The sequence below is a fragment of the Leuresthes tenuis genome, unplaced genomic scaffold, assembly GCF_036924035.1.
Source record: "Leuresthes tenuis unplaced genomic scaffold, fLeuTen1.0.hap1 SCAF_4, whole genome shotgun sequence".
Lineage (NCBI taxonomy): Eukaryota > Metazoa > Chordata > Actinopteri > Atheriniformes > Atherinopsidae > Leuresthes > Leuresthes tenuis.
Window position 1 is genome coordinate 32,482,589 of NW_027325358.1, and position 22,159 is coordinate 32,504,747.

The 22,159-nt window shown below is 42.9% G+C and overlaps 2 non-coding genes and 1 pseudogene across 2 annotated transcripts; 1 reads left to right on the top strand and 2 right to left on the bottom strand.

The window, feature by feature from the left end:
* The first annotated feature begins 2,536 nt into the window (after positions 1-2,536).
* On the top strand, positions 2,537-2,727 carry LOC140306412 (U2 spliceosomal RNA). Its single transcript, XR_011915722.1, has one exon. It is a non-coding gene; the product is annotated as a U2 spliceosomal RNA (small nuclear RNA).
* Positions 2,728-11,211: 8,484 nt separating this feature from the next.
* Positions 11,212-11,379, bottom strand: LOC140306241 (U2 spliceosomal RNA; annotated as a pseudogene).
* A 7,985-nt stretch (positions 11,380-19,364) lies between these two features.
* Positions 19,365-19,556, bottom strand: LOC140306077 (U2 spliceosomal RNA). The gene has a single exon (XR_011915439.1). It is a non-coding gene; the product is annotated as a U2 spliceosomal RNA (small nuclear RNA).
* Between the last annotated feature and the right edge of the window lie 2,603 nt (positions 19,557-22,159).

Genomic DNA, 22,159 nt, shown 5'->3' on the forward strand with positions numbered 1-22,159 from the left:
GAATAAATATAGTTATTTCTGCATTTTCATAACGTATATCAGTTAAGTCTGGCCTGGGTAAAACACTGATGGTTATTTCTGACATGCAATCATGAGGCTTTCCATCAGTGGGATATGTAGCAGTGTGGATGGATTAAGTGTAGCACATCTCTCGACAACAAGGTGTGGCTGTGAAGAACTGTTATGTAGGAGAGATGTCTGGTAAAGATATTTTGTTAAGTAACCATATCACAGCCACTGCATGAGGTACCTTAAGTGTTAATGGGTGAAATAACACCATTATTGTTGATGCCTGCACTGCCAATGGCTTCTGGCCATTGATTCAAAAGTACGATCTCGTCCCTTTTTCCCCCTTTCAGTGGACACTGGCCCCTAATTACCGCAATTCAGCAGGGGTTCTTTCATTAGGAGTACTGGACTCCCCCGTGCACGGTTTCAGCTCCGACCCTGGACAGCGGAAAAAACGTTGAGATCTGGTTTGAGGACCCAATTGTTGAGAAAAGTCTCTCAATGAGACTCAGAGTTGCTGGAGTCAGTTAATGCAAAGGTTTAATCTTGCAGCAAGTTCAAGAATGTGTGTGTGTATGGGTGTATGTGTGCGAACGTGTGTGAGTTTGTGTGTGTGAGAGTTTAAAGAACCTGTTATCCACAGGCAGGTCTTAACTAGTATGGCACGGGTCCAGCCTGTCTCAACTTTTTTGGAAGGTCCAGTGCTCGGCCGTAACCCTTCTTTCTGTTTGGACTCTCACATACATTCGGTTAATCATAGAAAAACGAGAACAAAACTTTTTAGCCCCTTAAATTCATAAAACAGACATGGTGCAGTTATTTCCATTCTAGACAATAAGAGTAATCACCACCATTCCTATAAATGCTGGATATTCTAACAATCTGAATCTTTTTTAAATGTTCGATGAAGCCCTTTGCTGTTCTGTTTAGAGACTCAGCTGATCATAAACCAAGTTTTGCTCTTGAACCAAGCTTCTAAACTCTTCACCTTTTTCATTTCTCAGTTAGTATTCACTTTAAAACTGATTAAAAGAAAAATTAAATGAATGCCTATCAACAAATGTGGGATCTAAACTCTAGTGCTTCCTCTAAAATAATTTCCTTTCTCAATTCAGAAATGTGTGTGTGTAAGTCACAACACCCGTGACACCAAAACGGCTTTCTTTTCTCTCTTTTCTCTACACTCTGCACTGTGAGCACACACACCAAATCAGAAAGGCTTTTTTCTCTCTTTTCTACATTATGGACTGTGGGGACACAAAACCGCTCTCTCTTTTTTTGATTGTGTGCCAGGGCGTTGTCTCACGTATTAGATTATGCTTAAGATACGAATGGGTTTATCAGTCACATCAGAATCCATACATACTGATCCTCCCGTAATAAAATGGTCGGATCTTATCAAACACACTTTGTTTCTTGTGACAAGTCAGCGAAACAGCGTATACACGTCAAGACACTGAATCAAGTTTGCCACAAGAACTCATAAGTTTGGCAGTATTGCTCTGCCGTCAGCAATCATACACCCATTTTATTTTCATGAGACATGTGCAGGCACCTGTTCATCTACTGTTCTATCACTATGAATTAGTTTATCTATTATCAATAAGGATACTTCTACAACTACTATCAAAGTATGTCCGGACTTCTTATGTTGTCAGTTGCTATATATGAATAAGTGGGTTGCTACTGAAAAGCATTAAGCATGTCACACAGCCCAAACATATAACATTTCAGGACACACCACACAGTTAACAACCACAGTGAAGCGTGTCAAAGCCCAAACATGTAACATTCAACAGGACACTTACACAACACATTCAAATCAAACAGTCAGACAACATACAAGAACATATACCCCAGCCGGCATTGCTCCCTGCCTATTTTCCTACAACTCACTATGTGTGCGCACACCTTTATTCACAAACTCTTCAACTTATACTCTTTTACCGAAGCTGCTACAGCTCGATTGGCCAAATACCCTTAGATCCTATTTCGGTGAATTTGACATCTGCCTTGCATTTAACAGATTAGCGGTTTAGCAGTTTTAATTTAGTTTGAGTGAAGGAATTCATTCTATAGCAAAATCCAAAATCGTGAAGAACTCATGAAAGTAAGCTTATTCTCGGATTCCTGAAACTTTAGATTTGCTCTTTCTTTTACTGCAAAGTACAACGTTGAGCAGCACTAATGAGTTGTTTCTATTTTTGGCAGGCTTTACCTTTGCGGATGAAGCAATTTCTGTCTGTGCAAAAGAAATCTTGTTACTGTGCAGAGTGACTTCTCTGAGTAGAGTCGCCTTACTTGTTGCGACTGTGCCGATGTTCGAAGCTGGAGTGCAAAGTTGTTGCTTGAATGGTGTTCGCTGGAGCGTGCGGTAGTGTAAAGTTATACCATTTAAAAGGGTTGAAGAGTGCTCAGTGCAGCGGGTGGGTGGAGGTGCAAAGTGACACTATGGCCATAAAAAGAACACCGCTACAAGTGCGCATTGTGCCAGGAAGGGCCCTCGGACGTGAACCAGTGGACAGTTATCGCTTCTCGGCCTTTTGGCTAAGATCAAGTGTAGTATCTGTTCTTATCAGTTTAATGTCTGATATGTCCTCTATGCGAGGACTACATATTAAATGGATTTTTATCAATAGGAGTTGAAAAAGGAGCTTGCTCCGTTCACTCCAAGCATCGACCCGGTACTGCAGTGCCGCTGGGAACGGTGCGCTCTCCTCTGCTCTTGTGAAAAAGCAAACAGCGGTGCAGGATGGAAGTTTCAGGGAGCCCAAGATGAAACTTTCTTTTAATCTGCTGAGAAAAGAGAGTGAATGCGAAGTAGACTTTAACACGGCTCTGGGAGCGAGCCGAGTGCGGGCTAACCAGGAGAATTGCTTGAAAGAAACGCGACACCGAATGAGCGGTCAAAACAAAGCCTCAATACAGTGTTCCTGTGGTGTTTTTATAAAATGCGGTGAAAAAAAAGGTGTGAATGCCCCATAGAAAACTAAAAGGTGGAGCGGAAGTGTTCGGCTGCAAGAAGGTGTGAATGTCAGACTATATTTGGTGAAAAGAAGGTGAAGCAAGGTCTGAATGCCCAACCTTACATCATCAAAAGCGAGATCAGAGGTTTTTGGCTGCAAGAAGGCCATAGTTGGCCAAAAGCGGGTAAGGTGCGAATGACTGACTAAATATCAACAAAAGTGGGGGCGGAGGTCTTCGGATGCAAGTGGGTGTGAATATCCCACCATACAAGTATGGTGGAGAGGAAGCTGTGAATGGCCGACCATAGTTTGCAAAAAGCGGGTGAGAAAAGGTGCGAATGTCCAACCATACATGATCAAAACAGGGAGCGGAGGTGTTTGGCTGCGACAAGGTGTGAATGTCCACCCATAATGAATGAAAAGCGGGCAACAAGTAGGTTTGAATGCCCAACCATACATCATCAAAAGCAGGAGTGGATGTGTTCGGCTACAAGAAGGTTTGAATGTCCGAGCATAGTTTGTAAAAAGCGAGTAAGAAAAGGTTCGAATGCTCGAACATACACCATCAAAAGAGGGAGCGGAGGTGTTCCGCTGTAAGACGGTGTGAATGTCAGATCATAATTTGCAAAAAGCTGATGAGAAAGGTGTGAATGACCGACAATAATTGCTGAAAAATGTGTTAGAAAAGGTAAGAATGCCGGACCATTCATCATCAAAAGAGGGAGAAGAGGTGTTCCGCTGTAAGATGGTGCAAATGTCCGACCATAGTTGGTAAAAAGCGGGTAAGAAAAGGTTCGAATGCCCGAATATATACCATCAAAAGCGGAAGCGGAGGTGTTCGGCTGCAAGAAGGTGTGAACGTCCGACCAAAGTTTGTAAAAAGCAGTTAAGAAAAGGTTCGAATATCCAACCAAACATAATCAAAAGAGGGAGCAGAGCTGTTCGACTGCAAGTAGGTGTGAATGTCCACACATAATTCCTGAAAAATGGGTAAGAAAAGGTGCGAATGCCCAACCATACATCATCAAAAGAAGAAATGGATGTGTTCTGCTACAAGAAGGTTTGAATGTCCGACCATAGTTTGTAAAAAGTGAGTAAGAAAAAGTTCGAATGCCCGAACATACACCATCAAAAGAGGGAGCGGAGGTGTTCCGCTGCAAGGTCTGAATTTCCAACCATAATTTGTAAACACCGTTGAAGAAAAGCCTCGAAAGCCCGACTATACACCATCAACAGCGGGAGCAGAGGTGTTCAGCTGCAAGAAGGTCTGAATGTACACCGATAATTACTGAAAAATGGGTAAGAAAAGGTGTGAATGCCCAACTATACATCATCTAAAGCAGAAGTGGATGTGTTCAGCCACAAGAAGGTTTGAATGTCCGACCATAGTTTGTAAAAGGCGGGTAAGAAAAGGTTCGAATGCCCGAACATACACAATCAAAAGAGGGAGCGGAGGTGTTTCGCTGCAAGAAGGTGTGAATGTCCGAGCATAGTTTGTAAAAAGTGGGTAAGAAAAGGTTCGAATGCCAGAACATACACAATCAAAAGAGGGAGCGGAGGTGTTCCACTGTAAGAAGGTGTGAATGTCCGACCATAGTTGGTAAAAAGCGGGTAAGAAAAGGTTCGAAGCCCGAATATATACCATCAAAAGCGGAAGCGGAGGTGTTCGGCTGCAAGAAGGTGTCAACGTCCGACCAAAGTTTGTAAAAAGCAGGTAAGAAAAGGTGCGAATGCCCGAACATACACCATCAAAAGAGGGAGCGGAGGTGTTCCGCTGTAAGATGATGCGAATGTCCGACCATAGTTGGTAAAAAGCGGGTAAGAAAAGGTTCGAATGCCCGAATATATACCATCAAAAACGGAAGCGGAGGTGTTCGGCTGCAAGAAGGTGTGAACGTCCGACCAAAGTTTGTAAAAAGCAGGTAAGAAAAGGTGCGAATGCCCGAACATACACCATCAAAAGAGGGAGCAGAGCTGATCGACTGCAAGTAGGTGTGAATGTCCACCCATAATTCCTGAAAAATGGGTAAGAAAAGGTGCGAATGCCCAACCATACATCATCAAAAGAAGAAGTGGATGTGTTCTGCTACAAGAAGGTTTGAAAGTCCGACCATAGTTTGTAAAAAGTGGGTAAGAAAAAGTTTGAATGCCCGAACATACACAATCAATAGCGGGAGCGGAGTTGTTCGGCTAAAAGAAGGTGTGAAAGTCCGACCATGGTTTGTAAAAAGCGGGTAAGAAAAGGTTCAAATGCCAAAATATACACCATCAAAAGAGGAAGCCGAGGTGTTCGGCTGCAAGTAGGTTTGAATGTCAGATCATAATTTGCAAAAAGCTGATGAGAAAGGTGTGAATGACCGACAATAATTGCTGAAAAATGTGTTAGAAAAGGTAAGAATGCCGGACCATTCATCATCAAAAGAGGGAGAAGAGGTGTTCCGCTGTAAGATGGTGCGAATGTCCGACCATAGTTGGTAAAAAGCGGGTAAGAAAAGGTTCGAATGCCCGAATATATACCATCAAAAGCGGAAGCTGAGGTGTTCGACTGCAAGTAGGTGTGAATGTCCACCCATAATTCCTGAAAAATGGGTAAGAAAAGGTGCGAATGCCCAACCATACATCATCAAAAGAAGAAGTGGATGTGTTCTGCTACAAGAAGGTTTGAATGTCCGACCATAGTTTGTAAAAAGTGGGTAAGAAAAAGTTTGAATGCCCGAACATACACCATCAAAAGAGGGAGCGGAGGTGTTCCGCTGTAAGACGGTGTGAATGTCCGACCATAATTGGTAAAAAGCGGGTAAGAAAATGTTAAAATACCCGACTATACACAATCAATAGCGGGAGCGGAGTTGTTCGGCTACAAGAAGGTGTGAAAGTCCGACCATGGTTTGTAAAACGCAGGTAAGACAATGTATGATCAAAAGAGGCAGCGGAGGTGTTCGGCTGCAAGGTCTGAATTTCCAACAATAATTTGTAAACACCGTTGAAGAAAAGCCTCGAAAGCCCGACTATACACCATCAAAAGCGGGAGCAGAGGTGTTCAGCTGCAAGAAGGTCTGAATGTCCATCAATAATTACTGAAAAATGGGTAAGAAAAGGTGTGAATGCCCAACTATACATCATCAAAAGCAGAAGTGGATGTGTTCGGCCACAAGAAGGTTTGAATGTCCGACCATAGTTTGTAAAAGGCGGGTAAGAAAAGGTTCGAATGCCCAAACATACACAATCAAAAGGAGGAGCGGAGGTGTTTCGCTGCAAGAAGGTGTGAATGTCCGAGCATAGTTTGTAAAAAGCCGGTAAGAAAAGGTTCGAATGCCCGAACATACACCATCAAAAGAGGGAGCGGAGGTGTTCCGCCATAAGAAGGTGTGAATGTCCGACCGTAGTTGGTAAAAAGCGGGTAAGAAAAGGTTAAAATGTCCGACTGTACACAATCAATAGGGGGAAGGGATGTGTTCGGCTACAAGAAGGTGTGAATGTCCGAGCATAGTTTGTAAAAAGCGGGTAAGAAAAGGTTTGAATGCAAGAAGGTCTCAATGTCCATCAATAATTGCTAAAAAACATGAAAGAAAATTTTCGAATATCAAACCGCACATGATCATATAAGGGAGAGGAGGTGTTCAGCTGCAAGATGGTGTGAAAATGGGTAAAAAAAGGTGCGAATGCCCAACCATACATCATCAAAAGCAGGTGTGAATGTCAGATCATAATTTGCAAAAACCTGATGAGAAATGGTGAGAATGCCCGACTATACACCATCAAATGCGGGAGCGGAGGTGTTCGGCTGTGAGTAGGTGTGAATGTCCGACCATACTTGCTGAAAAATGTGACAAAGCAGTTTTCACTTGGTTTGAGTGAAGGAATTCATTTTATATCAAAATCCGAAATTGTGTAGAACTTGTGGAAATAAGTTCATTCTCGGATTCCTAAAGGTTTAGTGTTGTTCTTTGGTATACTGCAAAGTAATACTTTCTATTTTGTTGAAACCGATTCAGACATGGATAAATCTTAAGGACAAAGCAGTTTTAACTTGGTTTGAGTGAAGGAATTCATTTTATATCAAAATCCGAAATTGTGTAGAACTGGTGAAAAGAAGCTTATTCTCGGATTACTAAAGGTTTAGTGTTGTTCTTTGGTATACTGCAAAGTAATACTTTCTTTTTTGTTGAAACCTATTCAGACATGGATAAATCTTAAGGACAAAGCAGTTTTAACTTGGTTTGAGTGAAGGAATTAATTTTATATCAAAATCCGAAATTGTGTAGAACTGGTGAAAAGAAGCTTATTCTCGGATTACTAAAGGTTTAGTGTTGTTCTTTGGTATACTGCAAAGTAATACTTTCTTTTTTGTTGAAACCTATTCAGACATGGATAAATCTTAAGGACAAAGCAGTTTTAACTTGGTTTGAGTGAAGGAATTCATTTGATATCAAAATCCGGAATTGTGTAGAACTCGTGAAAAGAAGCTTATTCTCGGATTCCTGAAAAAAATTAGTGTTGTTCTTTCCTATCCTGCAAAGTACTACGTTCTTTTTTTCTTTAAAGCTATTATGACATGGATAAATATGAAGGACAAAGCAGTTTTAACTTGGTTTGAGTGAAGGAATTCATTTTATATCAAAATTCAGAGTTGTGCATTATGGCAGCAGAATTGTAGTCTGAATACCATTTATGCCAAACAGATTTGCCTTGCCAAGGGAAGTTTTATAAATGTTTATTGTTTATGTTTAAAATATATAAACTAGCAGAATAATTAATTGATCCGCCTGGTCCCTCCCATCCCGGAGAGAGCAGCCAGAGACTGGCTGCAATAGGCATCCCCGCAACCTGGGACTCAACACAGGGCAGGAGGGCCTTATGTCCACCAGGCTCAGGGCCTGCAGTCACCATATTCCGGGAGCTACTGTACCCACAGAAGGAACTGCTTTGTCCTTCATATTTATCCATGTGTAAATAGCTTTAAACAAAAAAAGAACGTTGTACTTTGCAGGATAGGAAATAACAACTCTAAACCTTTTCAGGAATCCGAGAATAAGCGTCAATTGACGAGTTCTACACAATTTCGGATTTTGATATAAAATTAATTCCTTCACTCAAACCAAGTGAAAACTGCTTTGTCATATTTTTCAGCAAGTATGGTCGGACATTCACACCTACTCACAGCCGAACACCTCCGCTCCCGCATTTGATGGTGTATAGTCGGGCATTCTCACCATTTCTCATCAGGTTTTTGCAAATTATGATCTGACATTCACACCTGCTTTTGATGATGTATGGTTGGGCATTCGCACCTTTTTTTACCCATTTTTCAGGAATTATGGGTGGACATTCACACCTTCTTGCAGCTGAACACCTCCTCTCCCGCATATGATCATGTGCGGTTTGATATTCGAAAATTTTCTTTCATGTTTTTTAGCAATTATTGATGGACATTGAGACCTTCTTGCAGCTGAACACCTCTGCTCCCGCTTTTGATGGTGTATAGTCGGGCTTCCGAGCCTTTTCTTCCCCGGTTTTTACAAAACATGGTCGGACTTTCACACCTTCTTGTAGCTGAACACATCCCTTCCCGCTAGTTATTGTGTACAGTCGGCCATTTTAACCTTTTCTTACCCGCTTTTTACCAACTACGGTCGGACATTCACACCTTCTTATGGCGGAACACATCCAGTCCTGCTTTTGATGATGTATGGTTGGACTTTCACACCTTTTAGTAGCCAAACAACTCCGCTCCCGCTATTGATTGTGTACAGTCGGGTATTTTAACCTTTTCTTTCCCGCTTTTTACCAATTATGGTTGGACATTCACACCTTCTTACAGCGGAACACCTCCACTCCCTGTATTGATCATTTATGGTCTGGCAATACTAACTTTTCTTACCCGTTTTTGAGTAATTATTGCTGGACATTCACAGCTTCTTGCAGCCGAACACCTCTTCTCCGCTTTTGATAATGAATGGTCCGGCATTCTTACCTTTTCTAACACATTTTTCAGCAATTATTGTCGGTCATTCACACCTTTCTCATCAGCTTTTTGCAAATTATGATCTGACATTCACACCTACTTGAAGCCGAACACCTCGGCTTCCGCTTTTGATGGTGTATATTTTGGCATTCGAACCTTTTCTTACCCGCTTTTTATAAACCATGGTCGGACTTTCACACCTTCTTTTAGCCGAACAACTCCGCTCCCGCTATTGATTGTGTAGAGTCGGGTATTTCAACCTTTTCTTTCCCGCTTTTTACCAACTATGGTCGGACATTCACACCGTCTTACAGCGGAACACCTCCGCTCCCTCTTTTGATGGTGTATGTTCTGGCATTCGAACCTTTTCTTACCCACTTTTTACAAAATATGCTCGGACATTCACACCTTCTTGCAGCGAAACACCTCCGCTCCCTCTTTTGATTGTGTATGTTCGGGCATTGGAACCTTTTCTTACCCGCCTTTTACAAACTATGGTCGGACATTCAAACCTTCTTGTGGCCGAACACATCCACTTCTGCTTGTGATGATGTATAGTTGGGCATTCACACCTTTTCTTACCCATTTTTCAGTAATTATTGGTGGACATTCAGACCTTCTTGCAGCTGAACACCTCCGCTCCCGCTTTTGATGGTGTATAGTCGGGCTTTCGAGGCTTTTCTTCAACGGTGTTTACAAATTATGGTTGGAAATTCAGACCTTGCAGCCGAACAACTCCGCTCCCTCTTTTGATCATACATTGTCGGGCATTCGCACCTTGTCTTACCCGCGTTTTACAAACCATGGTCGGACTTTCACACCTTCTTGTAGCCGAACAACTCCGCTCCCGCTATTGATTGTGTACAGTTGGGTTTTTTAACCTTTTCTTACCCGCTTTTTACCAACTATGGTCGGACATTCGCAGCATCTTACAGCGGAACACCTCCGCTCCCTCTTTTGATGGTGTATGTTCGGGCATTCGAACTTTTTCTTACCCGCTTTTTACAAACTATGGTCGGACATTCAAACCTTCTTGTAGCAGAACACATCCACTTCTTCTTTTGATGATGTATGGTTGGGCATTCGCACCTTTTCTTACCCAATTTTCAGGAATTATGGGTGGACATTCACACCTACTTTCAGTCGAACAGCTCTGCTCCCACTTTTGATTATGTTTGGTTGGATATTCGAACCTTTTCTTAACTGCTTTTTACAAACTTTGGTCGGACGTTCACACCTTCTTGCAGCCGAACACCTCCGCTTCCGCTTTTGATGGTATATATTCGGGCATTTTAACCTTTTCTTACCCACTTTTTACCAACTATGGTCGGACATTCACACCGTCTTTCAGTGTAACACCTCCGCTCCCTCTTTTGATGGTGTATGTTCGGGCATTCAAACCTTTTCTTACCCGCTTTTTACAAACTATGGTCGTACATTCAAACCTTCTTGTAGCCGAAAACCTCCACTCCCTCTTTTGATCATACTTTGTCGGGCATTCGCACCTTTTCTTACCCGCTTTTTACAAACTATGCTCGGACATTCAAACCTTCTTGTAGCCAAACACATCCACTCCTGCTTTTGTTGATGTATGGTTGGGCATTCGAACCTACTTGTTGCCCGCTTTTCATTAATTATGGGTGGACATTCACACCTTGTCGCAGCCAAACACCTCCGCTCCCTGTTTTGATCATATATGGTTGGACATTCGCACCTTTTCTCACCCGCTTTTTGCAAACTATGGCCGGCCATTCACAGCTTCCTCTCCACCATACTTGTATGGTGGGATATTCACACCCACTTGCATCCGAAGACCTCCGCCCCCACTTTTGTTGATATTTAGTCGGTCATTCGCACCTTACCCGCTTTTGGCAAACTATGGCCTTCTTGCAGCCAAAAACCTCTGATCTCGCTTTTGATGATGTAAGGTTGGGCATTCAGACCTTGCTTCACCTGCTTTTCACCAAATATAGTCGGACATTCACAACTTCTTTCAGCCGAACACTTCCGCTCCACCTTTTAGTTTTCTATGGGGCATTCACACCTTTTTTTTCACCGCATTTTATAAAAACACCACAGGAACACCGTATTGAGGCTTTGTTCTGACCGCTCATTCGGTGTCGCGTTTCTTTCAAGCAATTCTCCTGGTTAGCCCGCACTCGGCTCGCTCCCAGAGCCGTGTTAAAGTCTACTTCGCATTCACTCTCTTTTCTCAGCAGACTAAAAGAAACTTCCATCCTGCACCGCTGTTTGCTTTTTCACAAGAGCAGAGGAGAGCGCACCGTTCCCAGCGTCACTGCAGTACCGGGTCGATGCTTGGAGTGAACGGAGCAAGCTCCTTTTTCAACTCCTATTGATAAAAATCCATTTAATATGTAGTCCTCGCATAGAGGACATATCAGACAATTTTGAAAAATGAGGAAAAAAATGTTTAGGTAGACAGGGTTTACCATCAGGTCCCATCCAAACACCATCCGTATGAGTTGCACCCACAGAGGACCAAATGCGTCCAGAGGACCAAATTTCATCTGCAGAGGCAAAAGTTTGCAAAGCATGGAGATCTGTGAGGGAGTCTTCTGCCTGCAAAGAGAGGGAAGCGAAAACAGGAAAAGATTTAGCTGCTTGCTTAGCTGCAGCATCAGCTCTGGCATTGCCACAAGCAACAGGATCGTCTGAGTTAGTGTGAGCCGCACACTTACAGACCGAGATTGCTGTAGGCAAAAGGATCGCATCAAGAAGATCAGAAACCTGCTTGGAGTTCATAATAGTTTTACCATCTGATTTAAGGAAATGCATGTGTTTCCACAGCGCACCAAAGTCATGAACAACACCAAAAGCATATCTGGAATCTGTGTAAATAGTGACAGACTTACCAGCTGCCAACTTACAAGCTTCAGTAAGTGCAATAAGCTCAGTAGTTTGAGCAGAGAAATGTTTAGGAAGAGAACCAGACAACAAAGTGTCATCTGAAGAACATACTGCAAACCAAACACAGTTAGTACCTGTGGCTGGATCATGCAAAGCTGATCCATCTACAAAAAGAATCATGTCAGAGTTTGGAAGAGGAGTCTCTAAAAGATCAGGTCGGGGTGTACAAACTTGTTCCAAAACAGATTCACAGTCATGAGGCTCCCCATCCTCAGGAGTCGGAAGCAAAGTAGCAGGATTCAGAACAGTACAACGTTTAACAGTGACATTTGGCATATCAAGGAGCACAGAGGTGTATCTGAGCCAACGAGCAGTTGAAAGATGTGAAGTTTTCTGCTCGAGAAGAATAATGGCAACAGCATGAGGAACCAAAACAGTCAAATTAGCGTAGCCCACAATATCTTGGGAGGCCAGGACAGCTTTCTCTGCAGCTGCAACAGCACGAAGACAACCAGGCAGGCCTGCAGCCACAGAGTCCAGTTTTGCTGAGAAATGAGCCACTGGCCTTTGCCTGCCCCATGTTCCTGCATAAGAACAGATGTCATACAACCATGCTTCTCATCAACTGCCTGTATGAAAGGTTTATGAGGATCTGGAATGCCAAGTGTTGGTGCTGTTTGAAGAGCCAGCTTAAGCTGACTAAAGGCTGATTCAGCCTCAGGAGTCCATGGAACACGATCAGCTGACTGGAGGCCTTTACCATGGATAAGAGCACCTAAGAGAGCTTCGAGAAAAGAGTAGTTAGGAATAAAGTTCCTGCAGTAAGATGTTATACCTAAGAATGACATAAGGTGTTTTTTAGTAACCGGTTTAGGAATGATCAGAACTGCAGCAACACGTTTAGGAGAAAGTGAGCGCCCATCCTTAGAAATCACATGACCCAAAAAGGTGACTTCGTCCTGTACAAACTGTAACTTAGAAAGGCTGGCTTTATGGCCATAAGAATGAAGATGTTTCAACAGATTCACTGTCTTTTTCACACTGTTGTTTAGATGGACTACATAAAAGGATGTCATCCACATACTGCAAAAGAGCAGAGCCTGTGGTTGATTGAAGTTAATCCAGACTAGCTTTGAGGGCAGCATTGTAAATAGTGGGACTTTCACAGTACCCCTGGCATAACCGGGTAAAAGTCCAAGATCTCCCTTCAAACTAAAAAGCAAACCAAAATGGGCTATCAGGGTGCACTGGCGACAAGTCAACCACTGAGAAAAACTGTGCATCTGATGTAATTTGAGACAAAATAGTGTGTGGGTTGGGCACAGTAGGAGCATGTGGCTGAACTGCAGCATTCACCGCTTGGAGGTCCTGTACAAAACGCCATTCATCTGGCTGGCCAGCATCTTTAATCTTTTTAACAGGAATCAATGGAGTAAGCACAGGTGAATTTTCAAAAGGAACAATAACGCCTGTTTTCTGAAAAGATTGAAAAACAGGTTTAATCCCTTTAATTGCTTCAGGCTTAAAAGGGTATTATTTTTTACATGGACAAAAGTCTGATTTTGGGGTGACAATTACTGGTTCACAGCCTTTTATCAACCCCACATCATATTTGCTCTTAGCCCAAAGATCATTGGGCACTTCAGCCAACATGGGTATCGAAGACAAATCTGTTTCAGATAAAAAACATGCTTCAAAATGTGATTCTGTGGTAGGTAAGTCCACAGTTCTTTGACAATGCATTGTACTCAAAAATGTTTTTTTGTATACTGACAATCGTTCAGAAAACATCAAATTTGGATCAGCAGGTGAAACGGTCCACTCCATTTCTTTCTGACATGTAGCAACAAACTCTCCCACACCTTGTCACTGCCAGTGTGTACGTTTGGCCAAGGAAATGTGAGGGCGAGTACCACAAACATTAAAAAAATCGAAGTGCTCTGGAGTGAGCGACACAGCCAATAAAGTAGGCGCACATATTTTTTCACTTCTTCTCATAGTCATTGTCAGGCCCCAAAGAAATGTGTGATGTGCAGTGCAAATCAGTAGGTTGCATGACATCAGAAAGGGGTGAAACTAACGCTTTTGCTTCTTCCACTAGTTGTTGTGAAAAAGGAGAGCTCGGAAGTTTCCACTCATAAGCATATGTAAGTGCCGATGAATCAAACTGCACTGCTGTGAAAACTTTGTCAGGCTGTAACATAACCGTAACACCCTCTGGTGTAGAAGTTAAAATAATGCCTAATTTACACATGAGATCACAGCCCATCAGGTTAATGGGACACAACTCTGATAACAAAAATGAGTGTTTGAAGGAGAGCTCATCGGGAGTGACAACACGCAATGGGCATTGTCATTTTCTCCTTCACAACCTGGCCTGATGCAGACATACAGTAAACGTGGTTTCCACTTAACTTTGGAGGACAATCAAACTCCCCTGACGTCACTACTGATGAACATAAGTTCCTATATTCTGAGAGAAATATCTTTGCTCTAGGACGGAAATAGCATGCAAAACTTTACTACGTGAATCACAGTCGGCAAGCGTTTCTTCACTACACAGAGCAGGAAAAATGTGTGAGTGTGTTTGTGCTATCACCCATTAGTGGAGGCTCCGCTGCCGCGTGACGTCCAGAACCTGCCTCCCACCCTCAGTCAGCCTTTGGCCAAATTTCATCACTTTTCAGCTGTGGACAGTCCTTCTTCCAGTGTCCAGTCTGGCCACAGTAAAAACAAATATTCGGATCATAGCTCTGGCGTGGCCCATTTCGACCTCCTCTCTCACACGTCCACGTCTTCAACTTCGGCCTCGTCCTCTGTTTACACCAACTGCGTAATACATGGTCATGGCTGCCAAATGCAGATCCTTTTCACACTTGTCCCTTTTGGTTGTCTTACGTGTCTCAACTTGGTTCTGAGCATGGCGAGCATATCGGCGAACGTCAGCCAAACGAGGACCCTCATACCATCCCACGTAAATGTTCTTTACTTCAGTGGCGACATCTGGCATGAGGCCTTTAATTATTGCATCGCAAACTGTGGCCTTCTCTCAGCCAAACACCTCTGATCTCGCTTTTCATGATGTAAGGTTGGGCATTCAGACCTTGCTTCACCTGCTTTTCACCAAATATAGTCGGACATTCACACCTTCTTGCAGCCGAACACTTCCGCTCCACCTTTTAGTGTTCTATCACACCTTTTTTTTCACCGCATTTTATAGATTATGGTTGGAAATTCTCAACCACTCTCATCCGAAGACCTCTCCTCCCGCTTTTGTTAATATATTTGAACTTTAGTCGGACATTCACACCTTCTTGCAGCCGAACCACCTCCGCTCCCTGTTTTGATCATGTATGGTCTGGCAATACTACCTTTTCTTACCCGTTTGTGAGTAATTATGGCTGGACATTCACACCTACTTGCAGCCGAACACCACCTCTCCCGCTTTTGATGATGTATGGTCCGGCATTCTTACCTTTTCTAACACATTTTTCAGCAATTATGGTCGGAGATTCAGACCTCCTCACAGCCGAACACCTCCGCTCCCGCATTTGATGGTGTATAGTCGGGCACCCTTTCTCATCAGCTTTTTGCAAATTATGATCTAACATTCACACCTGCTTTTGATGATGTATGGTTGGGCATTCTTACCTTTTTTTTTACCCATTTTTCAGGAATTATGGGTGGACATTCAAACCTTCCTGCAGCTGAACACCTCCTCTCCCGCTTATGATCATGTGCGGTTTGATATTCGAAAATTTTCTTTCATGTTTTCTAGCAATTATTGATGGACATTCAGACCTTCTTGCAGCTGAACACCTCCGCTCCCGCTTTTGATGGTGTATAGTCGGGCTTTCGAGCCTTTTCTTCCCCGGTTTTTACAAATTATGGTTGGACATTCAGACCTTCTTGCAGCCGAAAACCTCCGCTCCCTCTTTTGATCATACATTGTCGGGCATTCGCACCTTTTCTTACCCGCTATTTATAAAACATGGTCGGACTTTCACACCTTCTTGTAGCCGAACACATTCACTCCCGCTATTGATTGTGTACAGTCGGGTATTTTAACCTTTTCTTACCCGCTTTTTACCAATTATGGTCGGACATTCACACCGTCTTACAGCGGAACACCTCCGCTCCCTCTTTTGATGGTGTGTGTTCGGGCATTCAAACTTTTTCTTACCCACTTTTTACAAACTATGGTCGGACATTCAAACCTTCTTGTAGCAGAACACATCCACTTCTTCATTTTATGATGTATGGTTGGGCATTCGCACCTTTTCTTACCTGCTTTTTACAAACTTTGGTCGGACATTCACACCTTCTTGCAGCCGAACACCTCCGCTCCCTCTTTTGATGGTGTATGTTTGGGCATTCAAACCTTTTCTTACCCGCTTTTTACAAACTATGCTCGGACATTCACACCTTCTTGTAGCCGAACACATCCCTTCCCGCTATTGATTGTGTACAGTCGGACATTTTAACCTTTTCTTACCCGCTTTTTACCAACTACGGTCGGACATTCACACCTTCTTACAGCGGAACACCTCCGCTCCCTCTTTTGATTGTGTATGTTCTGGCATTCGAACCTTTTCTTACCCACTTTTTACAAACTATGCTCGGACATTCACACCTTCTTGCTGCGAAACACCTTCGCTCCCTCTTTTGATTGTGTATGTTCGGGCATTCGAACCTTTTCTTACCCGCCTTTTACAAACTATGGTCGGACATTCAAACCTTCTTGTGGCTGAACACATCCACTTCTGCTTTTGATGATGTATAGTTGGGCATTCACACTTTTTCTTACCCATTTTTCAGTAATTATTGGTGGACATTCAGACCTTCTTGCAGCTGAACACCTCTGCTCCCGCTGTTGATGGTGTATAGTCGGGCTTTCGAGGCTTTTCTTCAACGGTGTTTACAAATTATGGTTGGAAATTCAGACCTTGCAGCCGAACACCTCCGCTCCCTCTTTTGATCATACATTGTCGGGCATTCGCACCTTTTCTTACCCGCGTTTTACAAACCATGGTCGGACTTTCACACCTTCTTGTAGCCGAACAACTCCGCTCCCACTATTGATTGTGTACAGTCGGTTATTTTAACCTTTTCTTACCCGCTTTTTACCAATTATGGTCGGACATTCACACCGTCTTACAGCGGAACACCTTCGCTCCCTCTTTTGATGGTGTATGTTCGGGCATTCGAACTTTTTCTTACCCACTTTTTACAAACTATGGTCGGACATTCAAACCTTCTTGTAGCAGAACACATCCATTTCTTCTTTTGATGATGTATGGTTGGGCATTCGCACCTTTTCTTACCCATTTTTCAGGAATTATGTGTGGACATTCACACCTACTTGCAGTCGAACAGCTCTGCTCCCTCTTTTGATTATGTTTGGTTGGATATTCGAACCTTTTCTTAACTGCTTTTTACAAACTTTGGTCGGACGTTCACACCTTCTTGCAGCCGAACACCTCCGCTTCCGCTTTTGATGGTATATATTCGGGCATTCGAACCTTTTCTTACCCGCTTTTTACCAACTATGGTCGGACATTCGCACCATCTTACAGCGGAACACCTCCGCTCCCTCTTTTGATTGTGTATGTTCTGGCATTCGAACCTTTTCTTACCCACTTTTTACAAACTATGCTCGGACATTCACACCTTCTTGCAGCGAAACACCTTCGCTCCCTCTTTTGATTGTGTATGTTCGGGCATTCGAACCTTTTCTTACCCGCCTTTTACAAACTATGGTCGGACATTCAAACCTTCTTGTGGCTGAACACATCCACTTCTGCTTTTGATGATGTATAGTTGGGCATTCACACCTTTTCTTACCCATTTTTCAGTAATTATTGGTGAACATTCAGACCTTCTTGCAGCTGAACACCTCTGCTCCCGCTGTTGATGGTGTATAGTCGGGCTTTCGAGGCTTTTCTTCAACGGTGTTTACAAATTATGGTTGGAAATTCAGACCTTGCAGCCGAACACCTCCGCTCCCTCTTTTGATCATACATTGTCGGGCATTCGCACCTTTTCTTACCCGCGTTTTACAAACCATGGTCGGACTTTCACACCTTCTTGTAGCCGAACAACTCCGCTCCCACTATTGATTGTGTACAGTCGGTTATTTTAACCTTTTCTTACCCGCTTTTTACCAATTATGGTCGGACATTCACACCGTCTTACAGCGGAACACCTTCGCTCCCTCTTTTGATGGTGTATGTTCGGGCATTCGAACTTTTTCTTACCCACTTTTTACAAACTATGGTCGGACATTCAAACCTTCTTGTAGTGGAACACATCCATTTCTTCTTTTGATGATGTATGGTTGGGCATTCGCACCTTTTCTTACCCATTTTTCAGGAATTATGTGTGGACATTCACACCTACTTGCAGTCGAACAGCTCTGCTCCCTCTTTTGATTATGTTTGGTTGGATATTCGAACCTTTTCTTAACTGCTTTTTACAAACTTTGGTCGGACGTTCACACCTTCTTGCAGCCGAACACCTCCGCTTCCGCTTTTGATGGTATATATTCGGGCATTCGAACCTTTTCTTACCCGCTTTTTACCAACTATGGTCGGACATTCACACCATCTTACAGCGGAACACCTCCGCTCCCTCTTTTGATGGTGTATGTTCGGGCATTCGCACCTTTTCTTACCCGCTTTTTACAAACTATGGTCGGACATTCAAACCTTCTTGTAGCCGAAAACCTCCACTCCCTCTTTTGATCATACTTTGTCGGGCATTCGCACCTTTTCTTACCCGCTTTTTACAAACTATGCTCGGACATTCAAACCTTCTTGTAGCCGAACACATCCACTCCTGCTTTTGTTGATGTATGGTTGGGCATTCGAACCTACTTGTTGCCCGCTTTTCATTAATTATGGGTGGTCATTCACACCTTGTCGCAGCCAAACACCTCCGCTCCCTGTTTTGATCATGTATGGTTGGACATTCGCACCTTTTCTCACCCGCTTTTTGCAAACTATGGTCGGCCATTCACAGCTTCCTCTCCACCATACTTGTATGGTGGGATATTCACACCCACTTGCATCCGAAGACCTCCGCCCCCACTTTTGTTGATATTTAGTCGGTCATTCGCACCTTACCCGCTTTTGGCAAACTATGGCCTTCTTGCAGCCAAAAACCTCTGATCTCGCTTTTGATGATGTAAGGTTGGGCATTCAGACCTTGCTTCACCTGCTTTTCACCAAATATAGTCGGACATTCACACCTTCTTGCAGCCGAACACTTCCGCTCCACCTTTTAGTTTTCTATGGGGCATTCACATCTTTTTTTTCACCGCATTTTATAAAAACACCACAGGAACACCGTATTGAGGCTTTGTTCTGACCGCTCATTCGGTGTCGCGTTTCTTTCAAGCAATTCTCCTGGTTAGCCCCCACTCGGCTCGCTCCCAGAGCTGTGTTAAAGTCTACTTCGCATTCACTCTCTATTCTCAGCAGATTAAAAGAAAGTTTCATCTTGGGCTCCCTGAAACTTCCATCCTGCACCGCTGTTTGCTTTTTCACAAGAGCAGAGGTGAGCGCACCGTTCCCAGCGGCACTGCAGTACCGGGTCGATGCTTGGAGTGAACGGAGCAAGCTCCTTTTTCAACTCCTATTGATAAAAATCCATTTAATATGTAGTCCTCGCATAGAGGACATATCAGACATTAAACTGATAAGAACAGATACTACACTTGATCTTAACCCAAAAGGCCGAGAAGCGATAACAGTCCACTGGTTCACGTCCGAGGGCCCTTCCTGGCACAATGCGCACTTGTAGCGGTGTTCTTTTTATGGCCATAGTGTCACTTTGCACCTCCGCCCACCCGCTGCACTGAGCACTCTTCAACCCTTTTAAATGGTATAACTTTACACTACCGCACGCTCCAGCGAACACCATTCAAGCAACAACTTTGCACTCCAGCTTCGATCATCGGCACAGTCGCAACAAGTAAGGCGACTCTACTCAGAGAAGTCACTCTGCACAGTAACAAGATTTCTTTTGCACAGACAGAAATTGCTTCATCTGCAAAGGTAAAGCCTGCCAAAAATAGAAACAACTCATTAGTGCTGCTCAACGTTGTACTTTGCAGTAAAAGAAAGAGCAAATCTAAAGTTTCAGGAATCCGAGAATAAGCTTACTTTCATGAGTTCTTCACGATTTTGGATTTTGCTATAGAATGAATTCCTTCACTCAAACTAAATTAAAACTGCTAAACCGCTAATCTGTTAAATGCAAGGCAGATGTCAAATTCACCGAAATAGGATCTAAGGGTATTTGGCCAATCGAGCTGTAGCAGCTTCGGTAAAAGAGTATAAGTTGAAGAGTTTGTGAATAAAGGTGTGCGCACACATAGTGAGTTGTAGGAAAATAGGCAGGGAGCAATGCCGGCTGGGGTATATGTTCTTGTATGTTGTCTGACTGTTTGATTTGAATGTGTTGTGTAAGTGTCCTGTTGAATGTTACATGTTTGGGCTTTGACACGCTTCACTGTGGTTGTTAACTGTGTGGTGTGTCCTGAAATGTTATATGTTTGGGCTGTGTGACATGCTTAATGCTTTTCAGTAGCAACCCACTTATTCATATATAGCAACTGACAACATAAGAAGTCCGGACATACTTTGATAGTAGTTGTAGAAGTATCCTTATTGATAATAGATAAACTAATTCATAGTGATAGAACAGTAGATGAACAAGTGCCTGCACATGTCTCAAGAAAATAAAATGGGTGTATGATTGCTGACGGCAGAGCAATACTGCCAAACTTATGAGTTCTTGTGGCAAACTTGATTCAGTGTCTTGACGTGTATACGCTGTTTCGCTGACTTGTCACAAGAAACAAAGTGTGTTTGATAAGATCCGACCATTTTATTACGGGAGGATCAGTATGTATGGATTCTGATGTGACTGATAAACCCATTCGTATCTTAAGCATAATCTAATACGTGAGACAACGCCCTGGCACACAATCAAAAAAAAAAAAAGAGAGAGCGGTTTTGTGTCCCCACAGTCCATAATGTAGACAAGAGAGAAAAAAGCCTTTCTGATTTGGTGTGTGTGCTCACAGTGCAGAGTGTAGAGAAAAGAGAGAAAAGAAAGCCGTTTTGGTGTCACGGGTGTTGTGACTTACACACACACATTTCTGAATTGAGAAAGGAAATTATTTTAGAGGAAGCACTAGAGTTTAGATCCCACATTTGTTGATAGGCATTCATTTAATTTTTCTTTTAATCAGTTTTAAAGTGAATACTAACTGAGAAATGAAAAAGGTGAAGAGTTTAGAAGCTTGGTTCAAGAGCAAAACTTGTTTTATGATCAGCTGAGTCTCTAAACAGAATAGCAAAGGGCTTCATCAAACATTTAAAAAAGATTCAGATTGTTAGAATATCCAGAATTTATAGGAATGGTGGTGATTACTCTTATTTTCTAGAATGGAAATAACTGCACCACGTCTGTTTTATGAATTTAAGGGGCTAAAAAGTTTTGTTCTCGTTTTTCTATGATTAACCGAATGTATGTGAGAGTCCAAACAGACAGAAGGGTTACGGCCGAGCGCTGGACCTTCCAAAAAAGATGAGACAGGCTGGACCCATGCCATACTAGTTAAGACCTGCCTGTGGATAACAGGTTCTTTAAACTCTCACACACACAAACTCACACACGTTCGCACACATACACCCATACACACACACATTCTTGAACTTGCTGCAAGATTAAACCTTTGCATTAACTGACTCCAGCAACTCTGAGTCTCATTGAGAGACTTTTCTCAACAATTGGGTCCTCAAACCAGATCTCAACGTTTTTTCCGCTGTCCAGGGTCAGAGCTGAAACCGTGCACGGGGGAGTCCAGTACTCCTAATGAAAGAACCCCTGCTGAATTGCGGTAATTAGGGGCCAGTGTCCACTGAAAGGGGGAAAAAGGGACGAGATCGTACTTTTGAATCAATGGCCAGAAGCCATTGGCAGTGCAGGCATCAACAATAATGGTGTTATTTCACCCATTAACACTTAAGGTACCTCATGCAGTGGCTGTGATATGGTTACTTAACAAAATATCTTTACCAGACATCTCTCCTACATAACAGTTCTTCTTTCACAACCACACCTTGTTGTCGAGAGATGTGCTACACTTAATCCATCCACACTGCTACATATCCCACTGATGGAAAGCCTCATGATTGCATGTCAGAAATAACCATCAGTGTTTTACCCAGGCCAGACTTAACTGATATACGTTATGAAAATGCAGAAATAACTATATTTATTCAACAGATCAAGGAAAAAAACCCTGATGGCACAAATGCTACAGGATTTGCAGTAGTAA